At 39.3% G+C, this 27137-nt stretch overlaps 1 protein-coding gene across 1 annotated transcript in view; it reads right to left on the bottom strand.

The window, feature by feature from the left end:
- LOC126417183 (serine/threonine-protein kinase grp) overlaps positions 1-27137 on the bottom strand; it is a 92513-nt gene that overhangs the window by 63131 nt on the left and 2245 nt on the right. The gene's annotated exons all lie outside the window — the stretch shown is intronic.

Here is a 27137-nt window from a genome sequence, read left to right on the forward strand (position 1 = left end):
TGTTCTGAACGAGAGTTTAGCAAAAATTTTTCTCCGTTTGAAAGTCTTTGCAGACGCCTCTTTAGTACTTTACATTCTGCACAGAAATTAGAGTCATCTTAGATTTAAAAATCTAGTCAATTGCAGTGCTTCATTTCTGACCATCATCACTATTACTCGTAAGAATAATACGAATATAAACATGACATGATATGTATATTCTTCTGCGTTTGCTGTTGAATCACTCTAGTTTTGTAGTTTATTAGGCAGACGGAATTTAAATGAGATAGCAGCAAACACGAAAGAATACGTGGAAAATGTTTATATTCGTATTATTCTTATGGTGAAGAGAATACTGCATGTGATTCACAATTCATAAAAGTTCCTATTAGCAACCATCTCTTCTCACAGGTAGGAAAAAATTCAGAACGTAGAGTTGGCCATATTGACAAACATCCGTAACAGTCTTGCCAGTCGGATTTTCATAGTACATTGAAACGCTGCAACATTCAAAGATGAACAATACGGAATTTGTATTTACTTCGATGGATAATGTATGAAAATGCAGTGGTCGAAACTCGGGGCGGAGGAAGAAAAGCTAGTCTTCCACTTTTTTTTTTTTTAATTTATTTACTGACGCAGAGGTTTTGGCGCAAGTATTTATCTTTGCGCCTGCAAAGCATGCCTGTGTAGCGCTACATATATTCGACGGCAGAAGTTATTTGTGGCGGCACCTACCAACATTTTTCAGAACTTCCGCTTACTTTGCACTCTATTCTAAGCCGCAGGTGGTTTTTGGATTACAAAAACCGGAAAAAAGTGCAGCTTCGATTCGAGTAAATACGGTAAGTCGGGTGATGCTGAGGGAATTAGATTAGAAAATGACACACTTACAGTATTAAAGGAGACTTGCTATTTGGGGAGCAAAATAACTGATGATGGTCGAAGTAGAGAGGATATAAAATGTAGACTGGCAATGGCAAGGAAAGCGTTTCTGAAGAACAGAAATTTGTTAACATGGAGTATAGATTTAAGTGTCAGGAAGTCATTTTTGAAAGTATTTGTATGGAGTGTAGCCATGTATGGAAGTGAAACATGGACGATAAATAGTTTGGACAAGAAGAGAATAGAAGCTTTTGAAATGTGGTGCTACAGAAGAATGCTGAAGATTAGATGGGTAGATCACATAACTAATGAGGAAGTATTGAATAGCATTGGGGAGAAGAGAAGTTTGTGGCACAACTTGACCAGAAGACGGGATCGGTTGGTAGGACATGTTCTGAGGCATCAAGGGATCACAAATTTAGCATTGGAGGGCAGTGTGGAGGGTAAGAATCGTAGAGGGAGACCAAGAGATGAATACATTAAGCAGATTCAGAAGGATGTAGGTTGCAGTAAGTACTGGGAGATGAAGAAGCTTGCACAGGATAGAGTTGCATGGAGAGCTGCATCAAACTAGTCTCAGGAGTGAAGACCACCACCACCACCACCACCACCACCACCACCACCACCACCACCACCACAACAACGTTTCCCACTTATGTAGACCATAACACGAAGTTAACACCCAACAAAATATATTTTTTAGATGTATGTGGTAATGGACATGAGCAGGAGAAGTGTTTTGAGCTCAAGTATTGTCCCTAACAAATGGTTTAGGGCTTTCATCCACCAAAGGTAGAAACTTCCTTTGCACTAGCACAGTTGTCCAAAGTAGTGGTCTTTAGTGTATATAATTCACTCTTTTTAAGTTTCGTAAGTAATATAACAGTTCATTAAGGTACCACGCAAAGATTATCAGTCACCGTATTACAGTATAATTTACAGTTAAGGTACATGCAAAATTTTTACCAAGTCATTGAGATAATTTTGTTAATAATAATAGAAATGTCAGGCTCAACCCAAGTATCAATTGGACGTAAGTTCGGCAATGTATGTGTAACCTGAACCAATGTTTCTCAACTTAGATGACCGTGTGAGAAATAGTGTATCCACTGTGGCAAGGCCATGGGCATTAGTAACATTTGTAACGGGGAAAGAAAATTTGTTTAGCATTATTGACGTTAGCTGACAAACCTATTTCTCTGCAGGAATTGAGTTGTCTTTCCATAATGGAGTCATTTCAAGTACTGAACAAAACTCACATCATGAAATGAGATGGAAGATGGATCATCAGCATATCACTGTTGTATGTAGGAAGAAGAGAACTTTGGGGGGGAGGGGGGAGAGGACCCCCCCCCCCCCCCCACACACACACACAGTGATTTTACATAACCAACCATTATCTTATGGGTTTGATTTAGAAATCGTCATGTCTCTACTATAAATGTGGCACTATATTAAAGATTCTTTCAATGACACACATAGCACCATACAAACAGGGGAGTTATTAAGTCAATTGAAAGAAGTTGTGTGTGTGCGCACAGTTCCATTCAGAGGAAAAAAAAGTCAGCACACTGACATTCATGCTATGCATTTATTAAGATGGAAAATAGTGACAGCTACAAGTGATTAGATTAACCACCCATGTTTGTCACTGCAATATCCTAAAACCACTTTTTGCAGCTCTGTTCTGAGGACCATAATAGATGTGGAGCTATCACAAATGTTAGGCAAAGAAAGAAGTATAAGGAAAATTCCAGCCACAAGGAAGACCATTACCAACATTCTACTAAGCATTTGGTAACATCTCATGTGCCAGTGGAATTGACAGTAGCTGGGTAAACTCAGGAGGTTATTAGTGTGCACATGCAAAACACTTAATACTAGATGCCGAATATATGTAGGAGAAGAAATCAAACAATGAAAAATCCAGGATGGATGTAACAATATTATGGAAAGGAATGTAGCTACTCACCATATAGCAGAGACGCTGCGTCGCAGATAGGCAGAACAAAAAGACCGCCAAAAGCTTTCGGCCATCATCAACAACAGATCCCCCCCCCCCCCCCCACACACACACACGCAGTGGTGTGTGTGTGTGTGTGTCAAAGGCCTTAATGGCCAAAAGCTTTACTTGTGACAGTCTTTTTGTTCTGCCTGTCTGTAACTCAGAATCTCTGCTACATGGTGACTAACAGCTTTCCTTTTCATAATATTTTAGAAGGAAAGTTTATTACAGCACAGAAGCAGATGGTGGATGACAAATTTAGTATTTCATTTCAATGGCTTAAGGGGATACGGAATCGGATTTTGGGTTAAAAAATCGAATTTTTTTTTATTGGCGTATTATATTCTGCCATGTTTCCTCTTTAAAATGACGTATCATACATAGCTCTACTACAATTATAACTATTTTATTTTTATATATTTGTGAGATCGGGTATTGCGCTTTAGTTATATACGTCTCTCGTGGCTGACCATGAACGTTTTGGCAGTACCTTTAAAGTGACATGAATTCAAATATCCCGGTTTCCAGCGACTATTTATACACTAGTTGCCCGAAAATGTTTCTCTCTGGTTTCCTCAAGTTACTCTTTGACTTTGTGGCGGGACTGTTTTGTAAACAGTGTGATATAAGAAAGTAGTTGTTGTTGAGTTATTTCGTATTTAGTGCTTCATTTTTCGCAGTGAAAATGCCTAGAGCTAAAGCAAAAGTATTTAAAAAGCGTGTGAACTGGCAAAAGAAAAGAAATAATGATTCATTAGCAATGCAAAGCAGTTCATCATCATCACTGTTGGAAAATGTGAATCCACTTATTACTGATTTGCCGAACGAACTTACACCAAATGAAAACAGTGCTTCTCATAAAAAACTAAGAGATTTGGAAGAGAAATATAATTTACTTGATAGAGGGAATGAAGTTTTTGAACTCATTGATACGAATATATTGTGTGAAGCTCTTGAAAACAGTTTGTGCTGCAAAAAATGTCATGGAAACGTTTCTCTGAAAGTAGAATCCCATGTTGGCCTGGCTGCCCAGTTTAATTTAATAAGCAGTGTTTGTAAATACAGCTGTAAGTTTCCAAGTTCGGTTTCAGTAACTGTAAATAATGGATACAAGAAAACTGAACTTTATAGTGTAAATATTAGGTTAGTTTATGGATTGCGAGCAATTGGTAAGGGCAAAGCAGCTGGTGATATGCTATGTGGTGTTCTAAATCTTCCAAGTGCACCTTCAAAGTTTGAAGCTTACAATTATGTACTAGGATCTGCAGTTGAAGATGTAGCACAGAAGTCAATGCAGGTTGCTGTGGAAGAAGCAGTGGAAGAAAATGACGGCAGTCGTGACCTCACAGTGGCGTTTGATGGCACGTGGCAGAAAAGGGGCCACACCTCCAACAATGGTGTTGTAACAGCAACTAGTGTTGATACTGGCAAGGTTATTGATGTTGCAATAATGTCTAAATACTGTAGGTGCACAGGCAGGCTGAAAAATGAACACAGTGATGACTGTATTGCTAATTATTATGGTAGTAGTGGTGGCATGGAGGTTGCTGGGGTGAAGAAAATTTTTCATCGCTCTTCACAGTGGTATAATGTTCGCTATGTCAAATATCTGGGAGATGGTGACTCTAAAGCATTCAAAGAAGTTTTGGAAAGCAAACCATATGGGAACAGTGTAAATATAAGCAAACTTGAATGTATAGGACATGTGCAGAAGAGAATGGCTGCCAGGCTGAGGAGGTTAAAATCAGTTATGAAAGGGAAAAAACTAGATGATGGGAAAACCTTGGATGGCAGAGGAAGATTGACTGATTCCATAATAGACCACATTCAGAACTGCTATGGCCTTGCAATCAGGCAAAATACAGGCAATCTTGAAGAAATGAGGAGAGCTATATGGGCTTTATATTTCCACACCGCATCCACGGATGAGCATCCACAACATGGTTTGTGCCCCAAAGGTGAAAACAGCTGGTGTAAATACAATAGGGGACTAACAACAGGAGAGAAATACACTCCTGGAAATTGAAAAAAGAACACATTGACACCGGTGTGTCAGACCCACCATACTTGCTCCGGACACTGCGAGAGGGCTGTACAAGCAATGATCACACGCACGGCACAGCGGACACACCACGAACCGCGGTGTTGGCCGTCGAATGGCGCTAGCTGCGCAGCATTTGTGCACCGCTGCCGTCAGTGTCAGCCAGTTTGCCGTGGCATACGGAGCTCCATCGCAGTCTTTAACACTGGTAGCATGCCGCGACAGCGTGGACGTGAACCGTATGTGCAGTTGACGGACTTTGAGCGAGGGCATATAGTGGGCATGCGGGAGGCCGGGTGGACGTACCGCCGAATTGCTCAACACGTGGGGCGTGAGGTCTCCACAGTACATCGATGTTGTCGCCAGTGGTCGGCGGAAGGCGCACGTGCCCGTCGACCTGGGACCGGACCGCAGCGACGCACGGATGCACGCAAAGACCGTAGGATCCTACGCAGTGCCGTAGGGGACCGCACCGCCACTTCCCAGCAAATTAGGGACACTGTTGCTCCTGGGGTATCGGCGAGGACCATTCGCAACCGTCTCCATGAAGCTGGGCTACGGTCCCGCACACCGTTAGGCCGTCTTCCGCTCACGCCCCAACATCGTGCAGCCCGCCTCCAGTGGTGTCGCAACAGGCGTGAATGGAGGGACGAATGGAGACGTGTCGTCTTCAGCGATGAGAGTCGCTTCTGCCTTGGTGCCAATGATGGTCGTATGCGTGTTTGGCGCCGTGCAGGTGAGCGCCACAATCAGGACTGCATACGACCGAGGCACACAGGGCCAACACCCGGCATCATGGTGTGGGGAGCGATCTCCTACACTGGCCGTACACCACTGGTGATCGTCGAGGGGACACTGAATAGTGCACGGTACATCCAAACCGTCATCGAACCCATCGTTCTACCATTCCTAGACCGGCAAGGGAACTTGCTGTTCCAACAGGACAATGCACGTCCGCATGTATCCCGTGCCACCCAACGTGCTCTAGAAGGTGTAAGTCAACTACCCTGGCCAGCAAGATCTCCGGATCTGTCCCCCATTGAGTATGTTTGGGACTGGATGAAGCGTCGTCTCACGCGGTCTGCACGTCCAGCACGAACGCTGGTCCAACTGAGGCGCCAGGTGGAAATGGCATGGCAAGCCGTTCCACAGGACTATATCCAACATCTCTACGATCGTCTCCATGGGAGAATAGCAGCCTGCATTGCTGCGAAAGGTGGATATACACTGTACTAGTGCCGACATTGTGCATGCTCTGTTGCCTGTGTCTATGTGCCTGTGGTTCTGTCAGTGTGATCATGTGATGTATCTGACCCCAGGAATGTGTCAATAAAGTTTCCCCTTCCTGGGACAATGAATTCACGGTGTTCTTATTTCAATTTCCAGGAGTGTACATTCACCACCACAGTCTACCATCAGCCATCATGGCAGAAATAAAGCCCATTTTCAGAGATCTGGCTGACAGAAGTCTTCTGATGAAATGTCTTCACGGAAAAACGCAGAACCCCAACGAGTGCTTGAATAGTGTGATATGGCATCGTCTCCCAAAAACAGTGTTTGTCGGAATTAATACACTACATTTTGGTGTGTATGATGCTGTGGCAACCTTCAATCTTGGAAATATAACTAAATGCCAGGTCCTTCAAAAGTTGGGTATGTGTGTTGGTTCCCGTACGGTACGTGCTATGTTCTTTTTAGATCAGCACAGACTAAGGCATGCTGATAATATAATCAAGACATTAGTGAAAAAAGCAAGACAGGTGCAGAGGGGTGCCAAAAGAAGACTTGAAGATGATTATGAAGACTGTGAAGGGGGTATTAGCTACAGATCAGGAATGTTTTAATCTTCTTTCTCCGTTTCCCGTAAGTTTACTTTTTACTTCATCTAGGAACATTATCTCAGGTACTGGTCAACCTAGAAGTCTGAAATTTTTATGACGTAGTGACATAGGTCCCTATTACATACTGAAACAACGATTTTTTAATTACTTGATTTACAAAAGACTTAGGGGTGATAGTCTAGTAAAAAGCGATGGAAAAAATTTACTTAAAAATAAATGTACAATATCTCTGTAAGAAAATACTTTGACAATAAACTGTTGTTTCAGTATTGTTGTAACATATGAATGCACATACAGTAAAATTTTTACCTCTCTGTCTCCAGTAGTTTGTGAGAAAATGTTCCCTATAGTAGGCATATATTAACATTGCGGGGATAGGTGATTCCGTATCCCCTTAAAAAGAGAGAAATCTCAGAAAAGGCAAAGGACAGGATACCTAATAAGTTCAATAATAAAGTTACTAATCTGACAACTAATGCCATGACTTACAAGGAAAAGATAATTACTACTTCCATAATGGTGAACAAGATATGTTGAGCACTTGTCAACCTCACCCTCCTCCAAGATGAAATTGAGTTACAAGGCCATTATACTTGTGTACAAATTTATCAGTCCAACTGGAAGAAACAAAAACGCAGCACAACTGGATGGGGAATTTTAAGTTTGTTCATGTGAACATGTGACCAAACATGACTGTTTTCAAACTGTCTACTGCACGTGCAGAGCTCCACGATCATGAGTACTATCCATTTGTGGCTGGCACTTCTTGATGAAACTATCACTTATCAATTTCCTGACTAACACCCTGTCATTCTTCAAGCAATGGAAACTCCAGGTAACAATGTCAACAGTGTAGGAAAAAAAAGACAAGATTGCTACTTACTGTACAGATGACACATTCAGTTGCAGACATGCACAATCTAAAGGCATTTACATAAAGCTTTCGGCCACAGCCTTCATCAGCAAAAAAACACACACACACACACACACACACACACACACACACACACACACAAAAACCAAGCCCGCCTTATGCACACATGATTGCCAACACTAGCTTCTTGGGCCAGAAACATTTGGCCCATGATGGAGGAGTTGGAGGTCATATGAGCATGAGGTATGTATGTACTAAGTGTTACTATACCATACCATACTATACTATATGGCCCATAACTGCCTGATCTAACAATTCGACGCTGGTACAGAAGAGGGAGTGTTATTCATTTGAAAGTGTAGTTAACACAGGAAAATGAGATTTTCTGCTTTCCATACCCACAGGATTTCCTCAGAAAAATTCCTTAAGGGGGGATTGCATTAAAAAGTAATTTTGCAAAAACTATTTTTTTTCATCTGTGGAGTATGTTGCATGTAACTTCAATCTTGGCATCAGCATTAGACATGCCTTGAAACCTTTAAAATGTTAAATTCTGCACTTGTTGCCACTAGCAGCTCTTTAAACATTTGGAAATGGTGATGCCTTTCCTTTCAAAACCGTACAGTACTCCAGTAGGAAAGCTGAAATGCATTGGCCACATCCAAAAGAAGCTCGGTTGTACCTTCATCGTTCACTATATGAGAAGAAATCTGAAGCACTTGAGGGTGGAAAGCAACTAGAAGGGAAAAGCAGGCTTGCTGGAAGTGTAATAAGGGAGAGCTATTAGGAAAAGTATGAACAAAATAGAGGCAATGAGACAAGCTGTATGGACAATTTACTTTCACAAGCTATCCACCAAACAAGGAGCAACGCATATCTTTGCCTGATGTCTGATTGAGCATACCGCCTGTCAAACCACTTCGTCCTCGAGGGGCGGGGAGAGGACAAGCAATACTTTTGCTGAAAGTAAGCCATTTGTTGACAACACTATTATAGCCTCTGTGAGTGACACTGCTTCGATTGGCTTATTGTGAGTTTTTATTGTTTATATTTCATGAGCACACACTGAGCCACTTGATAGTATATGAACAACTGTCTTGCAAACATTAACAATGTTACGCATTTTTTTTTGGTCACCATTTTCTTTCCTTGCTGTGTCCTCATCGAGTGTTTCCGGTAACGGCCATGGGAGGCCAAGTACAATAGTAGTGCAGTAAAGCAGTACAGTACAGTGTTGTGTTTTCTTTGTTGATTGCTTTTGTTTGAACACTAACAAAAATGAGAGCGGCAACAAATGAAGAAAATTTGTGCTTTCAAAAAGTTAAAGCAAGAACCATTGAAATGAAGGAGAACCAATAATAACAGCAACAACAACTTGGCTCTTGAATATAGTATTGGCAAAATTAACTGTTGGAGACAGAAGAAAACTGTTCTACATTAAGTGTTTCTTCATCAAAGAAATGCTCTGAAGAATCTCTTAAACTAGAAATTTTATGGAAGACAGAGTTTCCAGTGAGCTGCTGTTCATGTGGACAAAGGGGCTCCAATTCCTGGCCCAACTTGCAGGAGAATATTTTAAAAAGTCAGATGGAGAGAGGACAGTTTTGTCACTACTGTTGTCTGGCTTGACAAGTGGAAGAAGAGAGATGGAGGAGTGTATTAACTAGATTTACACTGAGAAAAAAATCTCTCACGACTGAAGCTGTTTTGGAATTTATTATAAAGTTTGAAAATTATAACTAAAGAAAATTTATCTAATGAAGAATTTTACAATTGTGAAGAAACCACTTCAAAACATTGCTCCCAGTCATAAAAAATTAAAGAGCAGTTCAGAGGTATGGCAGCTTCAAATGCAACTGGAAATCACAAACTAAAACTGATTATTACTTTTGAATGCATTACGGGAACAGCAGTGATCAATGTCTTGTAAATAATTACTATTAAAAACAGTCTTGATCACGATTTATTTAACAAGGTGACCGGTTTCGACCACTACTGTGGTCATCTTCAGACCATTGAGTAGGAACCCCTTTCTGTTGGAGAATAACCGGTCACCTTGTTAAATAAATCGTGATCAGGACTGTTTTTAATAGTAATTATAAAACTGATGATTGGGAAGTCCGCCAAGCCAAGAGCATTCAAAAATTTAACTATGTCAGCTCTTCGAATTATCTACACGCATCAAAATAATCTCTGGATGAACAAGTAAATCTCTAAAAATTTGTTTTGAACTAATTTGTATCAGAGTGAAAAAAAGTTTTTGAAAGGGAAGGGATAGCTAAGTAAAGCCATTTTGACAATGGATAATGCATCTTCATATCCAAGTGTAAATGAAGTGCAGCGCAACAGAATCCATGACTTGTTTCTCCCACTAAATGTTAAAGATTTGACTGAACCAATGGATAAGGGCATTCTGGAATGCCCGAAGAAAGAGTATTGTTGGTGATTGGCATAGCCTATCTTAAATTCTGAAGACAGTGAAAGCTTTAAAGATAGTAGTTAAAGAACATGTAGTCTTTGAGCTGAAAGTCAGCTTTAATTTCCAAGTCATGGAGAAAAATTTTACAAGAAAGAAGGTCTAATACAGCGACTGAAGATTTTGATGATGAAAATGATCATCCATTGTGAGATTTAATGTTGCCAGGCTGTGAAGATGCAGAAAATATGGAAATTCCTGTTTGGTTAAAATCATACAAACAGTTGGAAGTTGTATACTCTTCTATAACCGACATATTTAACATTCCACCACAGAGTGATGAGGATGAGGCTGTAGTGATGATGAGTCACTCCAACACCTACGCTGCACTTGAGGCTGCCATGCGCTATGTGGACCAACAATCAGCCCGAGATGACACCAACCTATACCATGCTCTTCAGACAGCATGATACTGCTGAGTTAAATGTTGCAGCTTCACCAAACAAGACCCTCCACCGTACTTTCATGAAGTAAATCATTAGCAGTCTTAAGTTAACAATCTTGATTCTGCCAATGTGAACAGGTATGTAAACACTGCTTTAATAAAATTGATATTTTGATGTTAGTATTCTTTCAGTTTATTTCTTTTCCCACAAAAATTTCGATAGCCCTAGTTTGTCCTGGTCCTGTTCTCCTCGCACAAGCAGGATACTACTGGCAGATCAAACAGATTAGAAGGGGAGAGATGAGGAATGTGGATGATGAGATCAATTCACAAGCATTTAAAATACAGGCAAGCCTAATCCATGTTGAAATAAGGGAACTGAATCTTGAAACTGCTTTTCGCATTTTAGAAGCCTTTTCTGAAAAGAATATATGAGCTAATGATACGTAATTTTCAGCTGTCCAAAACATGTTGTTGCACTATTGGAACTATTGAAATATAACCTTGGCAGCTAAATTATAATTTATAGTATTTTACGCTGGCAAAAAAATTTGGTCATACAAACTTCAAAATTCTGTAAGCAACAAAATTTTTAATGCAAATTAATGACAGCAGTTCAGTGATCATACACCCCTCTTTGGACCCTACAATAAAATTATCAGACTGACTGCATGACTAAAACATCAATTATGGCTTTTAGAAAGACAATTTTTCAAAAATTTATAGTGTGGCGAAATATGAATCCTGGGTGCCTTATTATATTTTTCCATTAAAATACAGCTCTTTTCCCTTGGATGTGTAGAATTTTAAATCCCTACCTTACAAATTGTAGTTATAAAGTTTTTCCCATAAATTTACTAGGATTTAATAAATTTTCACAAGGTTGAGACATACCACCCTTTTAAAAGGTTAGCAGGAACCTAGAAATTGTTTTCTTCAATGAGAAAGCTACAAAAGTGAAAGCAAAAATGTCTACTTCTTGTGAAACCACCAAGCAGCCATTGCCCGTTAATTGCAAATTTGAAATTTTTATATAAGAATATACAGAATGAAACAGGGTTAAAATGATTTTTCCATTTTCATTAAAACTATTTTTAACAGTGGGTAATTTTCACCAGATGGTGTTGCGATGAGGTGGCTTTTAAGTTAGTAACCACTAACTTCTTTATTTAATGAATCATTTTAATCCAATTTGATGTCACTGGAAAAAATAAATGAATTATCATACAAAATTATTAAAATTCTGTAATTATACATACAAATATTTACAAATCTATGTCAAGTAGCAGACAGGCACAATTAAAATGTCTTAATCATGCTTGTCTGCAACTTGACCTGTGTTAGTTTTGTGTTGTCTGAAAGACTAGTTTGAGTTTTGACATAGTGCATTTTACATGCTCATCTGTTCCTCTTAGCACCTCTTCTGTCTGGTAAGCTATTTGAAATTAATATACTAATTTTAGCTGGTAACAGAAAGATGACTGGTGCAGTGGCCACAGTTTTGTAGTTGTTCTTACTCTGAGCATGCTAGAAAGATATACCTGCTCTGCCAACGTAACACTTACTTGCTCCCAAGTGTCAGAGATCACCCAAAGTATTGAGTAACTCTTCCTTGTGCACCTTACAAATTATTCATAATACATATTTGACTGATTAGTGTCAAATTGTTTAAATCATTCAGTTCTTTTATGCAACACATACAGTTGATTTAGAAATCATCACATAAAAAAATGTTCTAAAGGTTTTGTGTCAGCATTGATACGTTGTAAGGGAAGTAATCCTAGCAAAAAATTGATTTACTAGGCATGTCAAGTCTGAATCAAACTGACATTGCATGACTGAAGCTAAGAAAATACTGACAGTGATTGTTCTTTTCATCTAAGGCTCTATTTGGGAACATTTGAAGGTACTTCGTTTACACAAAGAAATGGTTTACAATAATTTGTAGATCATTTTCTTTTCTACCATTTTTGCTTACTAACCCAGTCATCTGTGGTATCACTATTTTCAATCATCATAATATCGTCATATTAATAATCATCCATAGCACAGCTGTGAAAATTTTATCTCTGCTGTTACAAATATTTGGCTTTTTCTTCTGAATATGTTGCAATTTCTGGGGTTGTGGTTACAGTGGGATCTGACACCACAGCTTTTTTTTTCTAAATACATATCAGTTTTCGTTTCCGTAATGATTTGAGAATTTTTTTTTACATTGTCTCTTGCTGCCAAACACTGTGTGCCTGCTGCTCTCTCATTGGTTACAAAGAACCAGCAGCTGACGATCATTTGATTGGTTAAGGTTTTCTACACTGGCTTAGAATTTCCCACTACTTTAGAGGTGGGGGTAAGTGGTAGGGAATGCGTTTTGGGAAGATCTTTGATGTCCAGCAATATGTATCCTGCACGTTTTCACATAACGAAAGTATAAATTCAAATTCCACCAAACACAGCATGTTAGTTTCCGAAGCATTGAAATTGAGATTGCAATGCACCATTAAAAACCAAACATAGCTCATGTCATGCGATCTTACCTGCCAAAGACAGCAGATTTATGTAGCGTGAACACACAAACAGGAAGAGTTAATAGTTTAAATTAATATCCATAGTGTAGCTATAAGAAAAGCTAAGCTTTCCCACATAATATTGGTCTTTTATGGGTGTTATACTTTAAGATACATCACAGAAATATGCCAGTAAAATTGTAATTTATGACAAATGCATGGTCCTGAATGTGTTACGTTTTAAATGAGAGTCAAATGCTCCGCAATTTAAAAAATTCATCGCACATTCTCACACATAATGTAATTAATTTTGTGTACAAGGAAATTTACTTTGAAAGTAACACTTTTCAAATATCCACTCACAATATTTACCGGCAAACCTGTTACAAATAGATTTGTTCCAGTAGTTGCCAGAGGGCACCAGAAAATAGGTGTTACTGGGCTTGTGCAGCTATGGTGACCATGACGACAAATGTTAAAAGATCTTACAGTATGTCATAAAAGAAACAGGACATCAGAGGATACTCAGAGCATAAGAATACTGTAAACCATACTAAAAAGGATAATTCAGCTTTAAGTGCACATTCGTATATCCAGGTTCACAATGAAATATGCCCCAACCTGGTATTATGCTTTTCAGTGAGATTTTCAAGATAAAAATTTTCTTGGAGTACCAGTACTATATGATCTCTCACATGGTTCTTTATTATGGCATAATGCCGTATGTGCGAGAAGATGAAAATGTGCACTTGAAACGTAGTGTTGTCGTGGTCTTCAGTCCTGAGACTGGTTTGATGCAGCTCTTCATGCTACTCTATCCTGTGCAAGCTTCTTCATCTCCCAGTACCTACTGCAGCCTACATCGTTCTGAATCTGGTTAGTGTATTCATCTCCTGGTCTCCCTCTATGATATTGACCCTCCACACTGCCCTCCAGTACTAAATTGGTGATACCTTGATGCCTCAGAACATGCCCTATCAAGCGATCCCTTCTTCTAGTCAAGTTGTGCCACAAACTCCTCTCCTCCCCAGTTCTATTCAATACCTTCTCATTAGTTAAGTGATCTACCTACCCAATCTTCAGCATTCTTCTGCAGCTCCACATTTTGAAAGCTTCTATTCTCTTCTTGTCCAAACTATTTATCATCCATGTTTCACTTCCATACATGGCTACACTCCATACAAATACTTTCAGAAACGACTTCCTGACACTTAAATCTATACTCCATATTAACAAATTTCTCTTCTTCATAAACGCTTTCCTTGCGATTGCCAGTCTATATTTTATATCCTCTCTACTTCGAACATCATCAGTTATTTTGCTCCCCAAATAGCAAAACTCCTTTACCACTTTAAGTGTCTCGTCTCCTAACTAATTCCCGCAGCATCACTCGATTTGACTACATTCCATTATCGTAGTTTTGCTTTTGTTGATGTTCATCTTATATCTGCCTTTCAAGACACTGTCCATTCCATTCAACTGCTCTTCGAAGTCCTTTGCTGTCTCTGACAGAATTACAGTGTCAACAGGAAACCTCAAAGTTTCAATTTCTTCTACATGGATTTTAATTCCTACTCAGAATTTTTCTTTTGTTTCCTTTACTGTTTGCTCAATATACAGATTGAATAACATCGTGGAGAAGCTACAACCCTGTCTCACTCCCTTCCCAACCACTGCTTCCCTTTCGTGTCCCTCGACTCTTGTAACTGCCATCTGGTTTCTGTACAAATTGTAAATAGCCTTTTGCTCCTTGTATTTTACCCCTGCCACCTTTAGAATTTGAAAGAGAGTATTCCAGTCAACATTGTCAAAAGCTTTCTCCAAGTCTACAAATGCTAGAAACGTAGGTTTGCCTTTCCTTAATCTATCTTCTAAGATAAGTCATGGAGTCAGTATTGCCTCACGTGTTCCAATATTTCTACGGAATCCAAACTGATCTCCCCTGAGGTCGGTTTCTACCAGTTTTTCCCATTCGTCCGTAAAGAACTCGTGTTAGTATTTTGCAGCCATGACTTATTAAACTGATAGTTCAGTAATATTCACATCTGTCAACACCACCTTTCTTTGGAATTGGAATTACACTACTGGCCATTAAAATTGCTACACCAAGAAGAAATGCAGATGATAAACGGGTATTCATTGGACAAGTATATTAAACTAGAACTGACATGTGATTACATTTTCAGGCAATTTGGGTGCATAGATCCTGAGAAATCAGTACCCAGAACAACCGCCTCTGGCCATAATAACGGCCTTGATACGCCTGGGTACTGAGTCAAACAGAGCTTGGATGGCGTGTACAGGTACAGATGCCCATCAAGCTTCAACACGATACCACAGTTCATCAAGAGTAGTGACTGGCGTATTGTGAAGAACCAGTTGCTCGGCCACCATTGACCGACGTTTTCAGTTGGTGAGAGATCTGGAGAATGTGCTGGCCAGGGCAGCAGTTGAACATTTTCTGTATCCAAAAAGGCCTGTACAGGACCTGCAACATGTGGTCATGCATTATCCTGCTGAAATGTAGGGTTTCGCAGGGATCGAATGAAGGGTAGAGCCACGGGTCGTAACACATCTGAAATGTAACGTCCACTGTTCAAAGTGCCGTCAGTGCGAACAAGAGGTGACAGATGTGTAACCAGTGGGACCCCATACCATCACACCGGGTGATACGCCAGTATGGCGATGACGAATACACGCTTCCTATGTGCGTTCATTGCGATCTCGGCAAACACGGATGCGACCATCCTGATGCTGTAAACAGAATCTGGATTCATGCAAAAAAAAGAAGTTTTGTCATTCGTGCACCCAGGTTCGTCGTTGAGTACACCATCGCAGGCGCTCCTGTCTGTGATGCAGCGTCAAGGGTAACCGCAGCCATGGTCTCTGAGCTGATAGTCCATGCTGCTGCAAACGTAGTCGAACTGTTCGTGCAGATGGTTGTTGTCTTACAGACGTCCCCATCTGTTGACTTAGGGATCAAGACGTGGCTGCAAGATTCGTTACAGCCATGCGGGTAAGATGCCTGTGATCTCGACTGATAGTGATACGAGGCCGTTGGGATCCAGCACGGCGTTCCGTATTACCGTCCTGAACCCACCGATTCGATATTCTGCTAACATTCATTGGATCTCGACCAACGCGAGCAGCAATGTCACGATACAATAAATCGTAATCGCAATAGGCTACAATCCGACCTTTATCAAAGTCGGAAACATGATGGTACGCATTTCTCCTCCTTACACGAGGCATCACAACAATGTTTCACCAGGCAACGCCGGTCAACTGCTGTTTGTGTATGAGAAATCGGTTGGAAACTTTCCTCGTGTCAGCACGTTGTAGGTGTCGCCAACAGCGCCAATCTTGTGTGAATGCTCTGAAAAGCAAATCATTTGCATATCATAGCATCTTCTTCCTGTCGGTTAAATTTTGTGTCTGTGGCACGTTATCTTCGTGGTTTAGCAATTTTAATGGTCAGTAGTATATTAAATTCTTCTTGAAGTCAGAGGGATTTCGCCTGTCTCATACATCTTGCTCACTAGATGGTAGAGTTTTGTTAGGACTGGCTCTCCCAATGCTGTCAGTAGTTCTACTGGAACGTTGTCTACTCCCGGGACCTTGTTTCGTCTTAGGTCTTTCAGTGCTCTTCACGCAGTATCATATCTCCGATTTCACCTTCATCTACATCCTCTTCTATTTCCATAATAGTGTCCTACATCACCCTTGTGTAGACCCTCTATATACTCCTTCCACCTTTCTGCTTTCCCTTCATTGCTTAGAACTGGGTTTCCATCTGAGCTCTTGATATTCATACAAGTCGTTCTCTTTTCTCCAAAGGTCTCTCTAATTTTCCTGTAGGCAGTATCTATCTTACCCCTAGTGAGATAAGCCTCCACATCCTTACATTTGTCCTCTAGCCATCCCTGCTTAGCTATTTTGCATTTCCTGTCAATCTCATTTTTGAGACATTTGTATTCCTTTTTGCCTGCTTCATTTACTGCATTTCTAAGTTTTCTCCTTTCATCAATTGAATTCTTCTAGCCCTCATCTCTTTACCTACTTTATCCTCTGCTGCCTTCACTACTTCATCCCTCAAAGCTACCCACTCTACTTCTACTGCACTTATTTCCCCATTCCTATCTATTGTTCCCTTATGCTCTCCCTGAAACTCTGTACAACCTCTGGTTTAGTCAGTTTATCCAGGTCCCATCTCCTTAAAATACCACCTTTCTGCAGTTTCCTCAGTTTTAATCTACAGTTCATAAACAATAGATGGTGGCCAGTGTCCACATCTGCCCCTGGAAATGTTTTCAGGGTGTATACGTCGACAAGGAAAAAAAAAGGTCCCCGGATTTTTCCCAGTTAAAAATACACTTTCTCCCGAGTGACAGTATATTTTCTCTTATCAATCCTTTGAATGGTTAGCGTTTTATACATGGGCGTACTATTTCCCGACACTTTAGAAAACGAAACGCAGGGAAAAAGACACGTTTTGGTAATATCTTTGATGTGCAGCAACATGTACGCTGCATATTTTCGTATTACGAAAGTATACTTTGGAATTCCATCAAACACCGCATGTTACTTTATGAAGCATTGAAATCGAGATTTCAATGGGCCTTTGTAAGCCATTCGTAGCTCATGTCACGTGATCTCGCCAGCTGATGACAGCGGATATTCAAAGCATAGGGCACGTGATGTAGTCAGCCAACAGCAACATCACTTAAGTAGCACGAACACACGAACAGGGAAAGTTAATAGTTTAAATTAATATACATAGTGTTGCAACAAGAAAAGAAAAGCTTTCACATAAAATATTGGTCTCAAGCTTCAAGAGAATCTAAGCTTTCGCATATACCTTTGTCTTTTTTGCGTGTGTTACACTTTAAGATGTATCACACTAATGTGCCAGTAAAATTTTTAATAATGACATAAATGTCTGATCTTCAAGGTTCGAAATTATTCTAAATGGCTCATCATCAAAGAGTTGATTTTTAAACTAGAGTCAAATGCTCTGTGATTTAATAAATTCATGCTACATTCTTGTACATAGTTCAACTTACGTAGAAGGATACTTGCTTTGAAAGTAACGCTTTTCAAACCACTATTCGCAGTATTTTCCCGCAACCTGTTAGAAAGAGGTTCATTTCGGCAGTTGCCAGAGAGCGCAGATAACAGGCGACACCGCGCTTTGGTAGCTATCATGACGTAGGAAGCCCGTATGTACGTACGGGAAAACATTGAAAGATCATACATTATGTCATAAAAGAAATAAGACATCAGAGGATACTGCAAGAGCATCGGAATTTCGTGAACCATATAATTAAATGTGCACATTTAAGGTGCATACTTTAAAGAGCTCATTCGTAAGTCCAGATTCCCAATGAAGTAGACCTCGACCTGATATTAAGCTTTTCAATGTGGTTTTCGATATGTAAATTTTCTCGGAGCACCAGTACTGTATTATATCACGTTTGGTTCTTTATTGTGGCATAATGCCATACGTGCTATAAAATGGATACGTGCACTTGAAATGCAGCGAACAGTTGAAACTAGCAAGTACTGTGGAATTAAACATTTCGTTTCAAATACATTGGCTGCCTCTGCGGAAAAGGTTAACAAAAGTTAAATTTCTTTAGCAAACAGACAAAAAGCACTTCATTGTTCCGCAAGGCGATTAATGCCCGACTGTCAGAAAGGTGGAAATAAAATATGAAACTAATGACATATTTCAGCCTTCCGTAATTATGTGAATGTGCTTTAATTCATTTGATACGTCCTGGCCACAGATATCTGTTTTGTTTTCATTTGATGTGAGAGTAAACGAAGGGGAAAGAGCAAAATCACTAAATGTAAACACTGGTCACGTGGAGACTACCCACTATAACTCAGACTGCTCTGCGCATCAGCCTCGGATCTACGACATTTGTGAACCGGGTCAATACTTAAAAAAAAAATAAAAAATAAAAAAAAATAAAATAAATCGAATTTTCAAAATATGTTCATCTTGTAGCGCACATCTTTCTTAAAAGTCTGAAACATAAAACATATGTATTCGAGGAAATGTAAGACATTATTTGGTCTTAAGTATGCCGAAGTGCAGTGCCACGCCTCTTCATAAAGCATTTTTCTACCGCACGTCCAAACTATATTCAGGAGAGTGGAAATTGAAATGTCCTATGGTGCTTCTCCTGCTCCCAGTCGGCCAGTTTGACAGCCTGCCCCTCTTAAAAAAAAAATCTCTCAATTAATAACGGATGCGATTATTTGTAATCAAGAGAACAAGAATTCTTCAGAAAATCTTAACTCTTTATTGCCTATTAGTTAATAACTTCTGTTTTGCATGACATAAAATTAAATACAGGATATTTAAAACCAATACTGACAAGAGGTAAGCATGAAATTACAAATTTCTTCAAACCTTAGCATTTTTTACACTCTAATCTTGCTACAGTTTTACATGGCGTGCTTTCCTTTCTGCAAAAGAATCTATTACCTCATCAAAGCTCGTCAAACATTATGCTACATGAAAAATTGAAATGTCCCTATCTAATACTGAAAAAGCAGTTAATACAAATAATACCCAAGACTGGTGTGATTTCTCGATCTGATAACGTCTTTTTTATCACTGTCTGCTGGATAAAACAAAATAGGCCTTTCTAATATGGCAGCAGTTTTGTAACGCACCAAATAAACAAGACTGTTTTGGCACAAATGGCCATTTTTATAACACGACAGAATATAATCCACGCACCAGCTTCTCAAGCAAGAGATCGAAAAGTAGTATTACGAAATTTTTATATTAATTTGGAATAGTCTTATTCTTCCATAATCTGTGTGATGTCCCCGTTTCTTCTCCTTCCCCGTTCTAACAATCTTATCACCAATTTTGTAGCTACTGCTGCCACTGTCAAAATTTGTTCGCCGATTAACTTCACTAACCCTGCCAGAATCACAGGTTTAGTTATCCCGGGATTTTTTTTTCCGGTTAGGCGTTATTACGTGTTCCAACGACACGTTTTCCGCGTTACTTCCAGAATAGAACTTACGCGGCTGCTAGCCGGGGATTGTACAACTGGTCCTTACTAGTGTAGCGATCTGGCCAGAAATTTTCTGTCAAAATTTCATTTCCTTGGATACACCGAGAAGATAATACGTAATCTTTCTCACCTGTTATTCCTGTCAGTCGTTTATTTCCATTCTGGTAGTCTGAATCTATGGATTTCGCTAGTAATTATAACAATGCTGACATTCGCAAACCCAATCAACCAAATAATCAGACAGCGATTGGCATTCATCCGTTCGGCTTTACTCTCTCAAGTCCCGTCTCCTTTAGTCTGCGGAAAGTTTATTTCTAAATGCGACAAGGATTCTCCTGACAGAGGCATCACGTACATTATGCAAGCAATCATTCAAAAGTCAACTTATGATTCCTTCAGAAATCAAAATGTGTTCAAAAAAGTTCAAAAACAAACAGGGAAGCGCTTCAAAATCATATGAATAATCAATAGACAAACGTGCGCTGGATGCTAGGCACTTTGTGAAACAAGCTTTTCTCCTCAAGAACATGAATTTGGCGCCCCCTTTCCCCGGTACCATCTAGCTGTTTTCTGCGATTGCTTGCACAGCCAACAGCCACATTCCTGTGGCCAGAAGTGGGAGAATGTACTACTCAAACATGACTCAACTGAGCATGTGCATGAGCCCGCACGTAACTGCTAAAACAAATCAAATGTAAACAGTTGCGACTTCACGCCCATTGGAAGCAAATTGTTGTTATGAAGCAATCCCTAGTCTTCCTAAAGCCTTTGACACATTTTCAATTGGCAGACGCCTGCATGAGCACTGTGTGTCGTCGTATATGATGCATTTCCTTTGCAGTTTAAGTTATTTTCATTTTTTTCCTCTCGTTTATGTTTTATTGTTGAAGTATTATTCTGTAGTGGCGGGATACAGTAATATCCTTTGTTAGGGTATCGGTTCTTTCTTACCAGCCAAAATTACAAAAATTTAAGTGAAAACTAAAACAATGAAAAATTCCCGGAATTCTAAAAATATCCCGGGTTTTTCCTGGTTTTCTCCCAGATGAAAAAATTCCCGGGATTTTCCCGGATCGTATACACCCTGGTCTTACAATTTAAAACTTTGTTCCTATGATAATGCTTTATTATTGTGTTGTAAAAGTGATTCACTGCAGCAAGATAGAAACAAGTCACACATCCAATGTGTCATATTTCAATGATGGCAGTTCTGCACAATATGAAAACTGTTTATAAACACAAGCAGGATTGAGTTACTACAGAATGGGATTCATGTGTCACTAGTCACTGCAAAAATGACTGACGTAGTTGGTAGCACTACTGAACATTTAGCAACAAAACCAATTTTTTAGCATCCATATGACAAATATTTGAAGTGCAAAACATCTGCTCTTGTTTGCCAGGACTCATGTTCCAGGAATACAACATTTAACACTATGGAAGATGAAACAACAAAATTCACAGACATTATATAAAAAACTTTAAATTGTTTTTACCATTCCTTGGGATAAGACTAAGTTTTTCAAATCGCCGAATGAAAGCAAGCTGCTGATAAATCATCTTTCACCATTTACTAAATACATAAAAGTTGATCTTTGGCTTAAAACACAGCCTCTTATCAATATTCATAACAGCTATCTACAACAATGGTGGCTTAGAAAAATTCTGGAGAACAGAGGAAGGGGGGTGGGAGGTGTGCTCAAGGGTCAAATTTATGAGAAGCGGTTCTTCCTCTATTTGTGGCCATTTCATGCCGAAGTGTGTCCTTTATTAAAATATTTTCATGACTAACTTCTAGTGCAAATACTGACCGTACATACATTTTCAGATCAGACAATATTTTCCATTTATAACTATTTTTTTGGAAGAATCAACATTTTAGATTGTCATGAATGTATTTTATGTCACTCTAAGATATTTCGTTTTACAGAAGCTAAGACTCGCAAAATAAAAGAAATATACTAGCTATTACATTATTTTTGCAGTTTTGAATCACTAAACAGAGCACTACTCTTAGGATTTTTTTATATGAAAAAATATGGGAACAGGCATTATGTGAAACAAATGCTACAATGGTGGGGAGGGAGGTTGTTCACTGCAGTTCAGAGGGAGGGATCAGAAACCAACTAATTACAGATTTGTGAATATTTGTATGCATAATTTCAGCATATGATTAGGTCTAAAACTTTCCTTCAGCTGTTTTCTCTTGATATTTTAGGCTTTATTGTGAAAAACGTATATAAACTTTACAACAAAGCGTTGTACCTCTCTGGCCACTACATCCTCCCATCTTTCAGACAGCATATGAATCTCATAGCAGAAGAAATGGGCACCTTTGGGGAGACCGACAAGTTACCAAATTTTGCCATTTTTTTTTATGGCAAAGTTCTATTCAGCCACACCCTATGCCACTAATTGAAAAAGGTTTTAGTCAAATGAACGTATGGACAATATGGCAGGTGAGGTAGGATTTCCCATTTCAATGTTTCCAAATACATTTTGGTGTGTTTTGCAACATGCGATCAAGTAGTGTTATCCTACGAAAATCACAGTCTGTCACTGTACTGTGCTCATTTGTCTTTCAAGTGCTTGACTCAAATGCATCATTTGCTTTCGATAAAAATATCGTATGAATGTTTCAGTAGCTTCAAAAACCTTCTCCCTTCCACCACCATGCTGGCCTTCGACGTCAAAATTTGTTCTTCAATTGTTGAAACCATTCTTTGAAAGTTCTTCCACTAACAGCTGCCTCAATGTATATCTTTCTTAGTATTTTATGAACCTCAGCCACCAATTTCTTCATGTTAAATCAGAAAATTAAAACTTCCCACAAATGACGAGAATTAGGCTCTTAAGTTGACATGTTTAATCAGGAAGAACATTATGATGTAATCACAAATTTACTAATATTTTCATGGGGTTAAGTTTACAAATTCCTGAGTTTACTGTACTAACTTACCTACCACCTGCACCATCACTTGCTGCTGCTGCTACTACCATTTATTGCAAAATGACAGAAGCAAAGTTTCAGATCTAACAACAATAAAATTCTATCACAGTTAATACTTTTATCTTTCCATTAACACCAAAATGAAAAACTGATTCATAAATGGAGTTATAGTGGCTACAAACTTTTGAAGTACATTTCCTACCAACCAAGTTCATGAACGTGATCCACATTTCAAAATGGCTCTGAACTGTAGCTTTGAAATGGGGGGGGGGGGGGCTGGAAAAATATAAGCCACAAGCTATGGGCATGTGCACGCTTATCTCTTAGGCTCTTAGGAGCAAGGTTATTAAACTCTCTGAAATTGTCAGAAGAATTTCCAATGATCAGTCCAGGCTAGTCATGACCATCCACTGGCCTGCACTAATAGCTTTAAATTGGGAGAATGTGGTGACAGAACATATCCACATGTCATGAATGGCTGCGATTGTTACTCTAACAAACCTTTTCTTTCTATCTTGTCAGTTAGCAATCACAAATGGAATTATGAGACTGACTTTTGATCAGGTCTCAATCCACTATAATGTCAGGCAAATCACACAGCTGCTCAACTGTTTTCCTATTTACACTTATGAACATAACTAGACTTCCTGGCTGTACTGTTGACGTTTCAGGCTCCACTACAGCTACGTTCTTAAATATTTTTGGAGCAGACCTTCTACAAGGAAGTAGAAGGCCTGTTCAGAACGTACCTTTATGTATTGAAACTGCTTTGTTGGAGCGCTATTTTCCAGCTGATGAGTGTAAAGTTTTTTGTTTTATGTTTTGTGGTGCAAAAACAGGTCACACGGGCCCCAAGTCAAAACTACAGATCACGAAGACAGAGAGGAATTAAAAAAATGACTATACATCAATCCCAATTGAAGTAAGAGAAGACAGCTAAAAACAGAGACATGCAGAAAGGGCGACAAAGACGCCATACAGAAATGGAGGTCCAAAATTAAAAGGCCTTTGCCATATTGCTGTGACGAATAAAAAGTAAAATGCGGTCGGCAGCTCACATGTCATTTGCTAAAACGGCTGACAACTCAGATGGCAAACCCTAGCAGGAATGTAAAAGGTTAAAAAATGGCATTCCGTCAGAAGTGGCGGACAGTTAAAACTTGGGTGCAATGTGTAGAAAGTGGTGGGGGAGCGCCACTGTGCCCAAGAAGGCAGTGCCCAATACGCAACCTAGTTTAAATTACTTCCTCCCAGCAGGAGGGGCAAGAGGTCATCCAAACCGCTGGGAGAAGCTTAATAATCTGGAGCTTATTCCCATGAAGGGAGGATCAGTGGCGATGTCAAAGGGTCAGCACCACCTGACAGATGGCAACACAGAAGTCACTGGAGGGAATATAGGAACTAGTGAGCCGAGGTACAAGGACTGCAACCTTGGCAGCAGCCTCATTTCCTGGCAGACTTACACGACCAGGAACCCACAATAAACAATACAGAGGCTCCAGCAAGAGTACACAAGTGACAGTTTTCATGGACCTGTTGCACTAAGGGATGGGCAGTGTGGGTATAGCGCACTAACTATGAAGGGCACTGAGTGTCTGGGGCAGAGGACACAATTTAAAAGTCTATGTCACCAGATGCACTCCATGGCCTAATACAGGATGAAGAGCTCGGCTGCAAACATTGAGCAGTGGGCAGGAAGCCGCTATTTTAAGACATGGGCACCAATGACAAAGGCACACGAGACATGTGAGTTCAAAGTGAACGCAGTATTCAGGCACCAATCCTAATTACTTGGGACTAACTAAAGCCTCTTCATGCAAAACCACAAAGCAGTCACTGAAGTTGGAAACTGAATGAGTCAAGATATTTGAGAAAGACAAATGGCAATTTAGCACACGGGATGTTTATATTCGAGTATTATCCGACTGGCTGTTTAGTAAGGCATTATGGATGATTTTATATGTAAAAGCAGATATACATGTGCACCTTACAATGTAACCTCTCACTCAAAATTGGCCAATAACACTGTTTTAATAACTGTTGGAACTAAACCGACACCACAAAAAAAAAAATATACAAATAAATAAATAAATTTATTTTTTTATCTGTTCCTAGAAAGGTATTTTTTCTTTCACTAGACATATTTCAACAGTTATTTTTCTGCTCCTCTAAGCCTTAAGTTACTTCTTAACGTATATGTTTTGTATCTTTAACTAACAGGAAGCCATTATCTGGTACATTATCTATTAACAGTATACCTTATCACCCCAGCTTAAGTACCAGTCTATTATACAGTAGTTAATGTTGCAGGACAATTGTGTCTAGTGATATTTGCCACAGAAGCCTATTCAATCATATTGCTAACCTACTTTAATTTCAATTACTCTAATTCAGTGCAGTGAAATAGTGTGATCGTTAGCGTAGTCTAATGCTTGTTTACATTTGCGTCATATTTAAATCTAGTTTACCACGTTCAACACACTTTTCACCATAAAAACTAAAACAGCACGCTAAATTCAGAAACTGTATAATGGACAAGCCTCCGACAAGTATTTTTCTGCACAGTGTGTAAAAATACCTTACATAAACTCCAAAAAATGCAAGGCAGTCCACTAAGAAAGTTTTACTTTGTTCAACAATGACAGTTGCATCCAACAATATTATATGAAGTTTGAAAACTCCCACAGAGTTTAGCAGATTATGCAATATAATAAATGCTTTGGGGTACATTCACATGCTGTCAAATACAGTTTCCCCAAAATAAAGATAACTGATGCATGAATCAAATACTTTAAAAATCTGTATGAAGAATATATGAACAGTCAGTACACTAACATTAAGAAAATTACACCAATGAAACACTTGGGCACTATCATTTTAACAGAAAAATGATGAGTTTCTCACGTCTGATATCAGACAGGAACATCTCAGCTGAAAGATGGTGGTGGGAGGTATCTGTTTTTGCTCTCCAGAATCAGTGGCAAATGTAACAGGTGTTTCTCCAGTCAGCTGACAGTTGACTGTTGGAGAGTTTACATCAGTTACAGGTAGTCTGCATAAACCGGTTACATTGGTCACTGGTACATTGTATATATGGATTGTGATAACCCCTTCAGCATCAACTAACGCCTGAAGATGGTGCATGAAAAGCCGAAACTGGTAGCTACACAATAAATCGCATCTTAAGGGTAACTATAGGTATTTCATTTTCTTATCATAATATGGTAAGGCGGTAGTAAAAGTCCTTGTTCGAATTAACACACTGCATGTGCTATACATTCACTGTTAAGCCCTGGACTTTCGAAGCTATGACAAAGTCTCCGGAAAAACTGCGTGGTTCTCCTCATGGCGCAGCACAGTTGCTCTACTCCTCTCTGGCAGTCTGGAGTGACACAGAGCTAGTCTCTACTATTTATGTCTTGTAGCAGCACTTTTAATATGTGGTGTTGCATATATGACATCAAGTAAAAGACGTTATGTAATACAAAGAGAGCAAAATGTCGATCACGAGTGGAATGTAGATTAATGGCAAACATTTTAGGATTGCAGAGCTGCAGTCACTTGCAAGCACTATCACAACCACTGGACATACTTGCTTCCACTGATATACATTCATTATTGTGACTACCTAAAATGCCTTCAACAATTGATGCATATTTTATACCTTTCGTAAGGCATGTCTTTAAATAAAGAGTTTTATAAAGCCCTCAATAAAATTAATAATCCAACAGAGCAAAAAAATTAAACCGTATTCCATATGGCATGTAAAACTTGGGCAGAGCATTATACCCTGATCAAAATAACTCAAGGTACCTATTTACAGGACACCTAACTTAACAACCCCAACAACACTCACTAGCACCTATTCTCTTAACAACTGTCTCACCGATATACTACTTGATGTCACAGTTATCAGAATAAATTGCTAATTAAACATTTAGGCCATAATGTAATGGTCAACATTCAAGGTGGTCTGTTATATTTCTCTATGACATATATTTTATGAAACAGTGTTGGAAATCAGCAGCCACAGTGTTCAGAGAAGTGATAACACTATTATGGTCCAGCAATCTGATTTCCGTTCAACATGTTCAGAACGAACACATAGCTGTATCAATTAACATTCCCATCATTTTATACTGTGTACAAGTGCCACT

This window comes from Schistocerca serialis, chromosome 8 (assembly GCF_023864345.2).
Source record: "Schistocerca serialis cubense isolate TAMUIC-IGC-003099 chromosome 8, iqSchSeri2.2, whole genome shotgun sequence".
Lineage (NCBI taxonomy): Eukaryota > Metazoa > Arthropoda > Insecta > Orthoptera > Acrididae > Schistocerca > Schistocerca serialis.